Here is a 13,967-nt window from a genome sequence, read left to right as displayed (position 1 = left end):
TTGTCTTAACAAGAAGTCGGCACTGGAGTAATATGATCAAATGATTTGGTTCTAGTCAAGATTCTAGCAGCCGTGTTTAGCACTAACTGAAGTTTATTTAGTGCTTTTTCCCGGTACCCGGAAAGTAGATCATTACTGTAGTCTAATCTAGAGGTGACAAAAGCATGGATTAACTTTTCTGCATCATTTTTTGACAAAAAGTTTCAGATTTTTGTAATGTTACGTAGATGGAAAAAAGCTGTCCTTGAAACAGTCTTGATATGTTCGTCATAAGACAGATCAGGGTCCAGAGTAACGTTGAGGTCCCTCACAGTTGTATTTGAGACGACTGTACAACCATCAAGATTAATTTTCAGATCCAACAGAAGATATCTTTGTTTCTTGGGACCTAGATCTAGCATCTCTGTTTTGTCCAAGTTTAAAAGTTAAACAAATTCTGCCATCCACTTCCTTATGTCTGAAACACATGCTTCCAGGGAGGGCAATTTTGTGACTTCACCATGTTTCATCGAAATGTACAGCTGTGTATCGTCCACATAGCAGTGAAAGTTACCATGATGTTTCCGAATGACATCACCAAGAGGTGAAGCATATAGTGAAAACAATAGTGTTCCTAAAACGGAACCTTTAGGAACACCGAAATTTACAGTTGATTTGTCAGAAGACAAACCATCCACAGAGACAAACTATTATCTTTCCAACAGATAAGATCTAAATCAGGCCAGAGCTTGTCCGTGTAGACCAATTTGCGTTTCCAATCTCTTCAAAAGAATGTGGTGATCGATGGTATCAAAAGCAGCACTAAGGTCTAGGAGCACAAGGACAGATGCAGAGCCTTGGTCTGATGCCATTAAAGGTAATTTACCACCTTCAAGAGCACAGTCTCAGTGCTATGATGGGGTCTAAAACCAGACTGAAGCATTTATTATACATTGTTTGTCTTCAGGAAGGCAACAGCTTATGTGCAACAGCTTTTTCAAGCATTTTTGTGAGGAATGGGAGATTCGATATAGGTTGATAGTTTTTTATATTTTCTGTGTCAAGGTTTGGCTTTTTCAAGAGAAGCTTTATTACTGCCACTTTTAGAGAGTTTGGTACACATCCAATGGATAACGAGCTGTTTATTATGTTCAAAATAAGAGGGCCAAGCATAGGAAGCAGCTCTTTCAGTAATTTAGTTGGAATAGGGTCCAGTATGCAGCTCGAAGGTTTAGAGGCCATGATTATTTTCATCAATGTGTCAAGAGATATAGTATTAAAAAACTTGAGGATGTCCCTTGATCCTAGGTCCTGGTAGTGTTATGCAGACTCAGAACAACTGAGCTTTGGAGAAAGATGCAGATTAAAGAGGAGTCCATCATTTGCTTTCTAATGATCATGTCCAGCATGGACCCCTGTCCAAAGAACAACTACTCAGCAGATATGACAATGTATTCAACATGCCCGTTGAATCAGTGCCTGGTGAGGTACACTTTGAAGTGGATGAGAGCATCACTCCAGTCCAGTGTGCTCCTCACAATGTTCCCATTGCAATGAAAGTGGCTGTGAAGGCCCAGTTGGACAAGTATGAGGCCGATGGCAGATGTCATATCTGTGACTGAACCAACTGACTGGATCAGCAATATGGTCATGGTGAAAAAAACAGAGAAGCTGAGGGTCTGCATCGACCCAAAACATCTGAACCAAGCACTGAAACGATCCCACTACATCATGCCGACACTAGAGGATGTCCTCTACAAGCTTCCCAAGGCCAGAATTTTCACCTTGGTGGATGCCCGAGATGCATTCCTTCAATGCAAGCTGGACGAAGAAAGCAGCTTCATGACTACCTTCTGGACCCCCTGGGGTCGGAAACGCTGGCTCAAGCTTCCGTTTGGTGTCTCAGTGGCGCCTGAGGTATACCAACGCAAGCAGCACGAGTTACTGGCTGGGCTCAAGGGCATTGAACCCATCTCCGATGATGTCCTGATTGTAGGCTGTGGTGACACAGACGAAGAAGCAGAACGCGACCACGATGTGAAGCTCCTGGCACTGATGGAGCGCTGCCGATCAGTTAAGCTTCGTCTTGGTCTGAAGAAGCTGCAGTTCAAGGTGAAAGACATCCACTTCCATGGCCACATTCTCTCTGCAAAAGGCCTGAAGCCGGACCCAGACCAGGTCCGAGCGATCCTCGACATGCCAAACCCGTCTGATGCAAAAGGAGTACAGCGTCTCATCGGTTTTGCAAACTATATTGCAAAGTTCATGCCACACCTATCAGCAGTCTGTGAACCTCTGCGCCGGTTGCTGGACAAAGACACACCATGGCACTGGCTACCCAAGCACGAGGTCGCAGTGCAGGAGATGAAATCTCTGGCTTCATCCAGGCCAGTGTTGCGCTACTATGACATCACAAAGCCTGTCACAATCCAGAGCAACTCCAGCCAAAGGGGACTTGGATGCTGCCTTATGCAGGAAGGCCAGCCCGTTGCATTTGCCTTGAGAGCGCTCACCCCCACCAAACAAAACTATGCACATATTGAGAAAGAGTGCCTCAGCATCGTCTTCTCCTGCCAGCGATTCCATCACTACTTATATGGTCGAGAGCTGGTCACCGCTGAAACTGACCACAAACCACTCATTGCCATATTCAGTAAACCTCTCCTCAATGCGCCCAAGAGGTTTCAAAGCATGCTCCTGACTGCAAAACTAGAGCCTGAAGGTAATTTACAAGCCAGGACCAGAGATGTACATCAGCGACACATTGAGCAGGGCAACAGCACAATGTACAGGCAGAGGCACTGCCTATCAGCGGAAAGCCATCTGGTCGCTACAGCAGGAACAACAAGATGTTCAACAGATCAATCAGGCAAACTACTTAAACGTCACAGATCACCTCCTAGCCCAGATCAGGCAACACACTGACAAGGACGAACACCTACAGTGCCTTGCGAAAGTATTCGGCCCCCTTGAACTTTGCGACCTTTTGCCACATTTCAGGCTTCAAACATAAAGATATAAAACTGTATTTTTTTGTGAAGTGTAACGGTTTTCTTTATGAGAAGGAGAGTCGGACCAAAATGCAGCGTGTAGATTGCGATCCATGTTTTAATGAACAAACGTAAAACACGAATCAATGCAAACACTACAAAATAAAGAACGTGATGAACGTAACGAAAACCTAAAACAGCCTATCTGGTGAAAAAACACATAGACAGGAACAATCACCCACCAACACACAGTGAAACCCAGGCTACCTAAATATGGTTCCCAATCAGAGACAATGACGAACACCTGCCTCTGATTGAGAACCATATCAGGCCGAACATAGAACTGGACAAACTAGACATGTAACATAGAATGCCCACTCAGATCACACCCTGACCAACCACAACATAGAAATATACAAAGTAAACTATGGTCAGGGTGTGACAGTACCCCCCCCCCCCCCAAGGTGCGGACTCCGGCCGCAAAACCTGAACCTATAGGGGAGGGTCTGGGTGGGCATCTGTCCGCGGTGGCGGCTCTGGCGCTGGACGTGGACCCCACTCCATAATCGTTTTAGTCCACCTCCTTAGCGTCCCTAGATAGGTTACCCTCCTTAATGACCGCTCGGGACAGAGGGACAGCTCGGGACAGAGGTAGCTCAGGACTGATGGGTAGCTCAGCACTGAGAGGAAGCTCAGCACTGAGAGGAAGCTCAGCACTGAGAGGAAGCTCAGGCAGGTAGTTGGATCCGGCAGATCCTGGCTGGCTGGCGGTTCTGGCAGATCCTGGCTGACTGGCAGATCTGGCAGAGTCTGGCCGACTGGCAGATCTGGCAGAGTCTGGTCGACTGGCAGATCTGGAAGAGTCTGGTCGACTGGCAGATCTGGAAGAGTCTGGTCGACTGGCAGATCTGGAAGAGTCTGGTCGACTGGCAGATCTGGAAGAGTCTGGTCGACTGGCAGATCTGGAAGAGTCTGGTCGACTGGCAGATCTGGAAGAGTCTGGTCGACTGGAAGATCTGGAAGAGTCTGGTCGACTGGAAGATCTGGAAGAGTCTGGTCGACTGGAAGATCTGGAAGAGTCTGGTCGACTGGCAGATCTGGAAGAGTCTGGTCGACTGGCAGCTCTGGCTGCTCCATGCTGACTGGCTGCTCCATGCTGACTGGCAGCTCTGGCTGCTCCATGCTGACTGACTGCTCCATGCTGACTGGCAGCTCTGGCTGCTCCATGCTGACTGGCTGCTCCATGCTGACTGGCTGCTCTGGCTGCTCCATGCTGCCTGGCTGCTCCATGCTGACTGGCGGCCCTGGCTGCTCCATGCTGACTGGCGGCCCTGGCTGCTCCATGCTGACTGGCGGCCCTGGCTGCTCCATGCTGACTGGCGGCCCTGGCTGCTCCATGCTGACTGGCGGCCCTGGCTGCTCCATGCTGACTGGCGGCCCTGGCTGCTCCATGCTGACTGGCGGCTCTGGCTGCTCCATGCTAACTGGCAGCTCTGGCGGCTCCTTGCAGACTGGCAGCTCTGGCGGCTCCTTGCAAACTGGCAGCTTTGGCGGCATCCTGCAGACTGGCAGCTCTGGCGGCTCCTTGCAGACTGGCAGTTCCCTGCAGACTGGCAGCTCCTTGCAGACTGGCAGCTCTATGCAGACTGGCAGCTCCATGCAGACTGGCAGCTCCATGCAGACTGGCAGCTCAATGCAGACTGGCAGCTCCTTGCAAACTGGCAGCTCCTTGCAAACTGGCAGCTCCTTGCAAACTGGCAGCTCCTTGCAAACTGGCAGCTCCTTGCAAACTGGCAGTTCTGAACAGGCGGGAGACTCCGGCAGCGCTGTAGAGAAGGAAGGCTCTAACAGCGCTAAACAGGCGGGAGACTCCGATGGACAGGCGAGGCGCACTGTAGGCCTGATGCGTGGTGCTGGCACTGGTGGTACTGGGCCGAGGACACGCACAGGAAGCCTGGTGCGGGGAGCTGCTACCGGAGGGCTGGGGTGTGGAGGTGGTACTGGAAAAACCGGACCGTGCAGGCGCACTGGAGCTCTTGAGCACCGAGCCTGCCCAACCTTACCTGGTTGAATGCTCACGGTCGCCCTGCCAGTGCGGCGAGGTGGAATAGCCCGCACTGGGCTATGCAGGCGAACCGGAGACACCGAGCGCAAGGCTGGTGCCATGTAAGCCGGCCCAAGGAGACGCACTGGGGACCAGCTGCGTAGAGCCGGCTTCATGGCATTAGGCTCGACGCTCAATCTAGCCCGGCCGACACGCGGAGCTGGAATATACCGCACCGGGCTATGCACCCGCACTGGAGACACCGTGCGCACCACTGCATAACACGGTGCCTGTCCGGTCTCTCTAGCCCCCCGGTAAGCACAGGGAGTCTGACCAGGTCTCCTACCTGGCGTAGCCATACTCCCTGTTAGCCCCCCCCCAAGAAATTTTTGGGGCTGCCTCTCAGGCTTCCATCCGCTACGTCGTGCTGCCTCCTCATATCTGCGCCTCTCAGCTTTCGCCGCCTCCAGTTCTTCTTTGGGGCGGCGATATTCTCCTGGCTGAGCCCAGGGTCCTCTTCCTTCTAATTCGTCCTCCCATGTCCATACCTCCTCTTTGGGCTGCTCCTGTTGCCTCTTCTCCTGCTGCACCTTTGGGCGGCTACACTCCCCTGGTTTAGCCCAGGGTCCTCTCCCGTTGAGGATTTCCTCCCATGTCCAGAAATCCTTATTACGCGTCTCCTCGCGCTGCTCCTGCCTGTTGACACGCTGCTTGGTCCTTTTGTGGTGGGTGATTCTGTAACGGTTTTCTTTATGAGAAGGAGAGTCGGACCAAAATGCAGCGTGTAGATTGCGATCCATGTTTTAATGAACAAACGTAAAACACGAATCAATGCAAACACTACAAAATAAAGAACGTGATGAACGTAACGAAAACCTAAAACAGCCTATCTGGTGAAAAAACACATAGACAGGAACAATCACCCACCAACACACAGTGAAACCCAGGCTACCTAAATATGGTTCCCAATCAGAGACAATGACGAACACCTGCCTCTGATTGAGAACCATATCAGGCCGAACATAGAACTGGACAAACTAGACATGTAACATAGAATGCCCACTCAGATCACACCCTGACCAACCACAACATAGAAATATACAAAGTAAACTATGGTCAGGGTGTGACATGAAGAATCAACAACAAGTGGGACACAATCATGAAGTGGAACGACATTTATTGGATATTTCAAACTTTTTTAACAAATCAAAAACTGAAAAATTGTGTGTGCAAAATTATTCAGCCCCCTTAAGTTAATACTTTGTAGCGCCACCTTTTGCTGCGATTACAGCTGTAAGTCGCTTGGGGTATGTCTCTATCAGTTTTGCACATCGAGAGACTGACATTTTTCCCATTCCTCCTTGCAAAACAGCTCGAGCTCAGTGAGGTTGGATGGAGAGCATTTGTGAACAGCAGTTTTCAGTTCTTTCCACAGATTCTCGATTGGATTCAGGTCTGGACTTTGACTTGGCCATTCTAACACCTGGATATGTTTATTTTTGAACCATTCCATTGTAGATTTTGCTTTATGTTTTGGATCATTGTCTTGTTGGAAGACAAATCTCCGTACCAGTCTCAGGTCTTTTGCAGACTCCATCAGGTTTTCTTCCAGAATGGTCCTGTATTTGGCTCCATCCATCTTCCCATCAATTTTAACCATCTTCCCTGTCCCTGCTGAAGAAAAGCAGGCCCAAACCATGATGCTGCCACCACCATGTTTGACAGTGGGGATGGTGTGTTCAGCTGTGTTGCTTTTACGCCAAACATAACGTTTTGCATTGTTGCCAAAAAGTTCAATTTTGGTTTCATCTGATCAGAGCACCTTCTTCCACATGTTTGGTGTGTCTCCCAGGTGGCTTGTGGCAAACTTTAAATTACACTTTTTATGGATATCTTTAAGAAATGGCTTTCTTCTTGCCACTCTTCCATAAAGGCCAGATTTGTGCAATATACGACTGATTGTTGTCCTATGGACAGAGTCTCCCACCTCAGCTGTAGATCTCTGCAGTTCATCCAGAGTGATCATGGGCCTCTTGGCTGCATCTCTGATCAGTCTTCTCCTTGTATGAGCTGAAAGTTTAGAGGGACGACCAGGTCTTGGTAGATTTGCAGTGGTCTGATACTCCTTCCATTTCAATATTATCGCTTGCACAGTGCTCCTTGGGATGTTTAAAGCTTGGGAAATCTTTTTGTATCCAAATCCGGCTTTAAACTTCTTCACAACAGTATCTCGGACCTGCCTGGTGTGTTCCTTGTTCTTCATGATGCTCTCTGCGCTTTTAACGGACCTCTGAGACTATCACAGTGCAGGTGCATTTATACGGAGACTTGATTACACACAGGTGGATTGTATTTATCATCATTAGTCATTTAGGTCAACATTGGATCATTCAGAGATCCTCACTGAACTTCTGGAGAGAGTTTGCTGCACTGAAAGTAAAGGGGCTGAATAATTTTGCACGCCCAATTTTTCAGTTTTTGATTTGTTAAAAAAGTTTGAAATATCCAATAAATGTCGTTCCACTTCATGATTGTGTCCCACTTGTTGTTGATTCTTCACAAAAAAATACATACATTTTATATCTTTATGTTTGAAGCCTGAAATGTGGCAAAAGGTCGCAAAGTTCAAGGGGGCCGAATACTTTCGCAAGGCACTGTACAGTCACTGAAGTACATGGCTCTCACAGGTTGGCCACACCTGAAAGAGGAGACACCTTTCACAGTGAGAGAATACTGGACCTTTCAAGATGAGATCAGCGTGCAAAATGGCATCTTGTTCAGAGGTCAGAAGTTCATTATTCCCAAATCACTACGTCCAGAGATGCTTACCCGCATACACTCCAGTCACGTTGGAGGTGACGCATGCTACCGCCAGGCTCGTGAAACATTATACTGGCCAAACATGCAAGCAGAAATTAAAGACTTTGTCAGCAACTGTACCACATGCAACAAGCACGCTCACGAACAGCAAAAGGAAATCATGATGTCACACGAACTGCCCATAAGGGCCTGGCAAATCATCAGCATGGACTTATTCAGCCACAGACAAAAGGACTATCTTCTCATCGTTGATCACTACTCTGACGTTTGGGAAATTGAACTGCTCCCTGACTTGTCTGCAGAGACGGTCATAAAGCGCTGCAAGGCACAGTTTGCAAGGAAAGGTCAGCCTAACATGGTAATGTCCACAATTCACTTCACAGTTCAAGCATGGGAGTTTGACCACGTGACCTCCTCTCCAAGACACCCAAAAGCAAATTGGCAAAGCAGAATCAGCTGTCAAGATTGCAAAAAAAAACTGCTAAGCAGGGCCTTGCGCGACAGCAACGACCCATGGAAAGCGATCTTACAGTGGAGGAACACACCCACCGAAAACATGGACAGCAGCCCAGCACAACGCCTTCTGTCCAGACGTCTGAAGACTACCATCCCCGTAGCTAACAAGCTACTTGAGCCCTGCTTCATGGTTGGCGTCACGCACAAACTGCGTCAAAGAAAGCAGCCCGCTAAGTGCTTCCACGACTGGACTGCTCGAGACCTACCACAGCTGGAGGTGGGTGAAACGATAAGGATGAAACAGTTGCCAACAGGGAGACAACACAGGACTTTGGAGGCTGGGCACGTGTTCCCCGGACTCCGTGTGTAGGGATTTGTATAATGCATGAACAAGGCTATTGGACTTGAAATCGGTGTCTGTCTTTATTCCTTTATCCAACATATCATACTGAAACACAGATGAATGGAGCGGCAGGGACTGGGAGACTAGTCAGGATTCAAGGCAAAGATGAATGGAGCAAAGTAAAGAGAGATCCTTGATGAAAACCTGCTCCAGAGAGCTCAGGACCTCAGATTGGGGTGAAGGTTTACCTTCCAGTCTCAATGGGGACAGCTGAGCTGACTACACTGAGTGTGCTAGTTGCAGACTTCACTAAGCTGCCAGGATGGCTAACAGCATGCTGCCTGGCCTGCACCCTCTCATTGTGGAGCTAGAGGAGTTAGAGCCCTGTCCATGCTCATAGAAAAGATGAGAGTCCGTCACTCCTCAGCAGGCCAGGCTTGGTCCTGTTTGTGGGTGAGTCCCAGAATGAGGGCCAATTATTTACAAATTATATCTCTTGGGAAGGGGCAGAAAACAGAAAACTGGTAAAGTAGCTAATTGGACATAAATAACAGACATTTTCGAACAAATCAAGCATTTATTGTGGACCTGGGATTCATTGGACTGCATTCTGATGAAGTTCATCAAAGGTAAGGAAACATTTATCATGTATTTTCTGGTTTCTGTTGACTCCAACATGGCGGCTAATTTGGCTTCTGTTCTGAGCGCCGTCTCAGATTATTGCATGTGTTGCTTTTTCCGTAAACTTTTTTTGAAATCTGACACAGCGGTTGCATTAAGGAGAGGTATATCTATAATTCCGTGTGTATAACTTGTATTATCATCTACATTTATGATGAGTATTTCTGTTGAAACGATGTGGCTATGCAAAATCACTTGATGTTTTTGGAACTAGTGAATCTAAATAGCCAATGTAAACTCTGATTTTTTTTATATAAATATGAACTTTATCAAACAATGTATTGTGTAACATGAAGTCCTATGAGTGTCATCTGATGAAGATAATTCAAGGTTAGTGATTAATTTTATCTTTATTTCTGGTTTTTGTGAATGCTATATTTCGCTGGAAAATGGCTGTGCTTATTGTGGTTTGGTGGAGACCTAACATAATAGTTTGTAGTGCTTTCGCTGAAAAGCCTATTTGAAATCGGACACTTTGGTGAGATTAACAACAAGATTACCTTTAAAATTATATAAAACACATGTATGTTTTAGGAATTGTAATTATGAGATTTCTGTAGTTTGAATTTGGCGCTCTCTATTTTCACTGGTAGTTGTCATATCAATCCCGGTATTGGGATTGCAGCCATAACAAGTTAAACCCTTTACAATGAAGATCTGTGAAGTTATTTGGATTTTTTTCAAATTATCTTTGAAAGACAGGGTCCTGAAAAAGGGTTTTCTTTTTCTGCTGAGTTTATATCCTACCACAGAAGAGTTTTGAAATCTCCCACACCCCATTGGAATCAGAGGAGAAAAACATGTGTAACCGATGACAAATGGCTAGCTAGTTAGCTAGCTGCGCGCTAATAGCGTTTCAATCGGTGACGTCACTCGTTCTGAGACCTTGAAGTAGTTGTTCCCCTTGCAGGGCCGTGGCTTTTGTGGAGCGATGGGTAACGATGCTTCGAGGGTGGCTGTTGTTGATGTGTGCAGAGGGTCCCTGGTTCGAGCCAAGGCAGGGATGAGGAGAAGGACGGAAGCTAAACTGTTACACATGCATACGTTTAAAAACAATATGCTACTTACTGTTTTATCTATAAATGGCTTGCACAACTAACTAAATTTGCTTTGAGCACTTGACCCATATATTTTGGGATCCACCTCTGTAAACACCATTTGCCTAATGATGCGCGAGTAGAGATCTGGACTGTCTCATTTTAATCAAACACATTTCCATCCCTATTCACTCTCATCGATGACACTCCTCGACAATTCTCCTCGATTAACTTTTACCTTTTTCAAAAGGATGCGAGAGGGGATGGAGGAGAGAGGACGCAAGAGGTGAGAGAATGAAATTGATAAAATGCTCATGTGCCACTTATCCCTTCAAAAGAGCTAAAGGGAGGGAGAGAGGGTGAGAAACAGAACGGGGGATTGGGCTTCCAAGGATTCGCTTGCATGGAAATCCAAATTAATAGCATTCAATAATAAACAGAAATCAGAAAGGGAATAACAGGGCGAAGGAACCAAAATATAGGCTACCTCTAATCAGAAATATTTGCAAGTTTGCAACTCTGTCATTTTTGTTCTATAAATTTAGTCGGCACGGATAACGGATAGGCCTACACAATTAAAATGTGTGGTATTTCCTGACAATGGAGTATGGAAAGCTTTAGAGTTCCTCTGTGGAGATAGGAGAACCTTCCAGAATCACAACCATCTCTACAGCACTCCACCAATCAGGCCTTTATGGTAGAGTGGCCAGACAGAAGCCACTCCTCAGTAAAAGGCACATGACAGCCCGTGTGGAGTTTGCCAAAGGCACCTAAAGACTCTCAGACCATGAGAAACAAGATTATCTGGTCTGATGAAACCAAGATTGAACTCTTGGCCTGAATGCCAAGCATCACGTCTGGAGGAAACCTGGCACCGTCCCTACAGTGAAGCATGGTGGTGGCAGCATTATGCTGTGGGGATGTTTTTCAGCGGCAGGGACTGGGAGACTAGTCAGGATTTGAGGCAAAGATGAATGGAGCAAAGTACAGAGAGATCCTTGATGAAAACCTGCGCCAGAGAGCTCAGGACCTCAGACTGGGCGAAGGTTCACCTTCCAACAGAACAATGAACCTAAGCACACAGCCAAGACAATGCAGGAGTGATTTCAGGACAAGTCTCTGAATGTCCTTGAATGGCCCAGCTAGAGCCCGGACTTGAACCCGATCGAACATCTTTGGAGAGACCTGAAAATAGCTGTGCAGCAATGCTCCCCATCCAACCTAACAGAGCTTGAGAGGATCTGCAGAGAAGAATGGGAGAAACTCCCCAAATACAGGTGTGCCAAGCCTCACCAGAGGATGGCAGAGACCATCCTAGAGACATTAACGACACTCAGGTGTGTCCTATTTACTCATTATGAGAGGTGTGCTTTCTGTTGTCCTTTGTTGAAGCTTGAATTATTTGCTGTGTGCGTTTGTCTCATGATTTTGTTGTTCCAAGTGTTACTGTGATCCTTCCATTACCATTTCTCAGTAAAGTATTATGTTTATCCTTAACCGCTGATTCCTCGTCTGGTCTCTTCTCTGCACCTGGGTACAACCTCACCATGTCACAGGATTAAACTCTAAAAGGTCTTTAGCTATTACATCTATAAACAGTCAACTTATTAATCATGAACAAAAACCCAAGCCTTACTTATGATTCAGTACTACACAAATTGGTTTAATTATTTATTTTCTAGCTAATTAAATGGGAACACAGGATCAACACACACACTCTGCACTGGTTATTGACGGGAGACGGAATACGCTGAAAACAGGTCCCTAGCAAAATGACAACAGCATGGATGCTCTTGGATATAGGGGGCACTCTTTTAATTTTTGGATGAAAAACTTTCCCGTTTTAAACAAGATATTTTGTCACAAAAAGATGCTCGACTATGCATATAATTGACAGCTTTGGAAAGAAAACACTCTGACGTTTCCAAAACTGCAAAGATATTGTCTGTGAGTGCCACAGAACTGATGTTACAGGCAAAACCCAGATAAAAATCCAATCAGGAAGTGCTGCATTTTTTGAAACCGCCTCATGCCAATGACTCCTTATATGGCTGTGAAGGAGCTAGGAGTCAGCTTACGTTTTCCACGTTTTCCCCAAGGTGTCTACAGCATTGTGACGTCTTTTTAGGCATTTCCATTGGAGAATGGCTGTAAGAGACCATATAGGGAGAGTGGTCGCATGGTGTCTCCCGGAGAAAACCTTGCGTAAAATACTGAGGTAGCCATTTTTCCAATCGTTTCTTATGAGAAACCAACTGCCTCGACGGATATATTATCGAATACATATATTAAAAACACCTTGAGGATGGATCCTAAACAACGTTTGCTGTGTTTCTGTCGATATTATGGAGTTAATTTTTTTTAAAGTTTGGCGTTGTAATGGTAGCATTTTCCGGTTGATTTCTCAGCCAAGCATGATGAACAAACGGGAGCTATTTCGCCAACAAAAATAATATTTTTGGAAAAAAAGGAACATTTGCTACCTAACTGGGAGTCTCCTGAGTGAAAGCATCCGAAGTTCTTCAAAGGTAAATTATTTAATTTGGTTGCTTTTCTTATTTTTGTGAAAATGTTGCCTGCTGCCAGCAGAGCTAGCATAGCATTATGCCATGATAAACTTACACAAATGCTTGTCTAGCGTTGGCTGTAACGCATATTTTGAAAATCTGAGATGACAGTGTTGTTAACAAAAGGCTAAGCTTGTGTTTGAATATATTTATTTCATTTCATTTGCGATTTTCATGAATAGGAAATGTTGCGTTATGGTAATGCACTTGAGGCTATGATTACGCTCCCGGATACGGGATTGCTCGTTGCAAGAGGTTATTAATAAAACCTCTTTGGGCTGAGATCCCGCTAACGGGTTCGATATGACAACAGCCAGCGAAAGTGCAGGGCGCCAAATTCGAAACAACAGAAATCCCATAATTAAAATTCCTCAAACATACAAGTATTTACACCATTTTAAAGATATACTTCTTGTTAACTAATCCCACCACAGGGTCCAATTTCAAAAAGGCTTTCCGACGAAAGCAAACCAAACGATCATGATTGGTCAGAGCCAAGTCACTGAAAAACACAGCCATTTTTCCAGCCAAAGAGAGCAGTCACAAAAAGAAGAAATAGAGATAAATTAATCACTAATCTTTGATGATCTTCATCAGATGACACTCATAGGACTTCATGTTACACAATACATGTATGTTTTGTTCGATAAAGTTCATATTTATATAAAAAATCTCAGTTTACATTGGCGCGTCACATTCAGTAGTTCCAAAACATCCAGTGATTTTGCAGAGAGCCACATCAATTTACAGAAATACTCATAATAAACATTTATAAAAGATGTTATGCACAGAATTATAGATACACTTCTCCTTAATGCAACCGCTGTGTCAGATTTCAAAAAAGCTTTGCCGAAAAAGCACACCATGCAATAATCTGAATACGGCGCTCAGAGACCAAAACAACCCAAACAGATATCCGCCATGTTGTGTAGTCAACAGAAGTCAGAAATAGCATTATCAATATTTACTTACCTTTGATGATCTTCATCAGAATGCACTCCCAGGAATCCGAGTTCCACAATAAATGTTTTGTTCGATAATGTCCATAAT

The sequence above is a fragment of the Oncorhynchus clarkii genome, chromosome 4, assembly GCF_045791955.1.
Source record: "Oncorhynchus clarkii lewisi isolate Uvic-CL-2024 chromosome 4, UVic_Ocla_1.0, whole genome shotgun sequence".
Lineage (NCBI taxonomy): Eukaryota > Metazoa > Chordata > Actinopteri > Salmoniformes > Salmonidae > Oncorhynchus > Oncorhynchus clarkii.
Note: the sequence above shows the minus strand (reverse complement) of the source record.